The sequence below is a fragment of the Engraulis encrasicolus genome, chromosome 23 (assembly GCF_034702125.1).
Source record: "Engraulis encrasicolus isolate BLACKSEA-1 chromosome 23, IST_EnEncr_1.0, whole genome shotgun sequence".
Classification (NCBI taxonomy): domain Eukaryota; kingdom Metazoa; phylum Chordata; class Actinopteri; order Clupeiformes; family Engraulidae; genus Engraulis; species Engraulis encrasicolus.
In genome coordinates, this window is record NC_085879.1 from 45,705,505 (window position 1) to 45,708,842 (window position 3,338).

The window sequence follows — 3,338 nt, forward strand, 5'->3', positions numbered from 1 at the left end:
CTATTCCCCTGCCTCTCTCTCTCTCTCTCTCTCTCTCTCTCTCTCTCTCTCTCTCTCTTCTCTCTCTCTCTTCTCTCTCTCTCTCTCTCTCTCTCTCTCTCTCTCTCTCTCTCTCTTTCTCTCGCTATCTCTCTCTCACTCTCTCTCTCTCTCTCTCATTGCCTGCCTCTGACACTTTCTCTTTCTCTCTCACGCTGACAATCTTTATGTTCTCTCTCTCTCTCTCTCTCTCTCTCTCTCTCTCTCGCTCTCTCTCTCTCTCTCTCTCTCACACGCACGCTCTCGCACGCACGCTCTCGCTCTCTCGCCCCCCCCCCCCCCCCCCCCCCCCCCCTCTCTCTCTCTCTCTCTCCCCCCCTCTCTCTCTTACTTCTGCAGTTCTCTGTGTAGCTCCTGGAGTGCCTGGTCTGCTCTGCTGAATGAGTCTCTAATTGGCTCTGTAAATGAAAAGGTTTTGATTTAGGTCTAATTGCAAATATTATTTCATTTCGCCACAAGCTGCCCTGTTCCCATGGCGAATCTATTCTGGATCTCACGTGTGTGTGTGTGTGTGTGTGTGTGTGTGTGTGTGTGTGTGTGTGTGTGTGTGTGTGTGTGTGTGTGTGTGTGTGTGTGTGTGTGTGTGTGTGTGTGTGTGTGTGTGTGTGTGGAGGATACACACTGGCAAATATGTGGATGAATATGAGGGGGAGTAAGTACATTTCTAAATTCTTATCTCCCCCTGGCCTAGCACATGGTGTTTCCGCTCCTGAACCAAGGACAGGTTGCTATTGAAACACACACACACAGACGCAAACACACGCGCATGTGCTTGCACACGCACACACACAGACACACACACACAGACACACACACACACACACACACACACACACACACACACACACACACACACACACACACACACACGCACACACACAGACACACACACACAGACACACACACACAGACTGGCAGCGATAATAAAAAAGGCAACTTCAAGACTCTTCAGTTGCAGAATAAAACTGCTGCGGCTTCAAAGTAGACAATATTGAAGGAGCATTTTCAAACCAAAAGAGTTTAGTAATCTTGTTATCAAAGCGAGCTACAAAGCAGTCAACAGGATGGTGACATGTGCAGCGGAAATATTCACGCACACATATTGGAGTGAACAGATTCTACACTAGTTACTTCAGTGTATCCGTTGCAGGAGACGAGGACGGTTTTTCGAAACGGAAAAAGGAGGAGGAGAAAAAAACAAACACTGCGTTGAACATTAGTAAGTGTTAAAATGGTCTTTCAGTGGAGCCATTGTGATAACTACACATTAAAAACACTGTCAGCTGGGTCCAGCCCCGCTAAAAATACAGCTTACTGTTCCTGTTCCCGTTAGACTGAGTTATAAATAACTTAATGTAACCTTGCCCGAGAAGCGCGCGCACACACACACACACACACACACACACTGGTCACACCATACACACACACTGGTCACACCATACACACACACACGCATACACACACACACACACTGGTCACATGCACACACTGGTCATTTGATGACAAGCGCTCTCAACTCCTGGATATGTCTTTTGGCGCATGCAGCATGAGTCATTTTATTTAAGGGCTGAATAGCTTTTCTCGGTTTTTGTGTGTGTGTGTTTGCGTGTGTGTGTGTGTGCACGTGCGCGCCTGTGCATGTAGAGGTTGGAAGTGGAATTGAAAAGTGAAAGACACGTTCACACTTTCGTCTGATGATTCTTGTTCACAGTTTTTATCTGGGCTTAAGATGAACTAGAAATGCGCTCAGAGAGTGTAGACCTCCACCAAGGAAGCTGTGTTCTAGAACATATTACACCCTATTTCTTTTCGCTTTCTGCCTTCTTTTTGTGAAGTTAGAAACTTGAATGTCAAAATTCACCCTATCCCGTTATGGTGAAGACAGACAGACAGAGACACAGACAGAGACACAGACAGACAGACAGACAGAGACACAAACATACAGACAGAGATACAAACATACATACAGACAGACAGACAGACAGACAGACAGACAGAGACACAAACATACATGGGTGGGAGACGTGACGCCTTGTTTTTTCGTAACATTGGTTAAAAACCTACAAAACTGTTATTTTTCCTTTAAAAAACAAATGTCAATGAAATAAGATGTGATACATTATGTTTCATATTAGTCTTAGATGAGAAGAAACATTTTTGTTAAGATTTGTGTAAAGGTTCATATGTCAAATATCCTACAGTGTCACTGTAACATTAATGAAACCTGGAATATAACATATATATAAATTAACCAACAACATTTTTAATAATGTATGAAGCATTTGGCATGATTGCATAAATATTAACTTTATATTAAGATATGTGAATGTGAAAAAAAACTCAAGACAGTAATATTAACTACAAGTTCAATTTCGTAACACAAATTGCGTCCTGTGGGGTGACATGTATGTCAATGTTTGTGAACGGGCAGCTGCAAGGCCAACTACAAGGGTCTTAAAGACTGGCTCCTAACCAGTCAGTACCTCAGTTATTGGAGAGTGCTGTGGAAGCTTAAGGTGACTCTTAACCTCTTAATATGTCTTCATATTGCAATGTTTCAGTCACGCACTGCTTAAGTTCATTTTATGGTGTCCTGTGGTGAGACTGCTCTTATAGAAGGAAAACACGTTTTTTATAAATGAAAACACATATTAAGATTAAACACAATATCATTATCAAGTTAGCATGAGCTCAGATGTCAGTCATGTATACAAAAGGATTAAAATGGCCATAATGCAGTGAATTTCCTGTGGTGCGACTTCATTTTCCTGCGGTGTGACATGCCTATGCAATGTGTTGATGCAGGACACATTTTCTCAAAAATGGCAAAAAATTAGGCGAAATTCCACGGACCTCTAAGTGCTTTTTTTCCCCAATTTTTTAAATCAATTTTTTCAGGAATTGGAAAAACTTTTTTTTTTTTTGGCGTTACGCCCTTAAACGTCAACCACCCATATACACATACATACAGACAGACAGACAGACAGACAGACAGACAGACAGACAGACAGACAGACAGACAGACAGACAGATACACAGACAGACAGACAGACAGACAGAGACACAAACATACAGACAGAGACACAAACATACATACAGACAGACAGACAGACAGACAGACAGAGACACAAACATACATACATACAGACAGACAGACAGACAGACAGACAGACAGACAGACAGACAGACAGAGACACAAACATACAGACAGACAGACAGACAGACAGACAGACAGACAGACAGACAGAGACACAAACATACAGACAGAGACACAAACAGACAGACAGAGACACAAACAG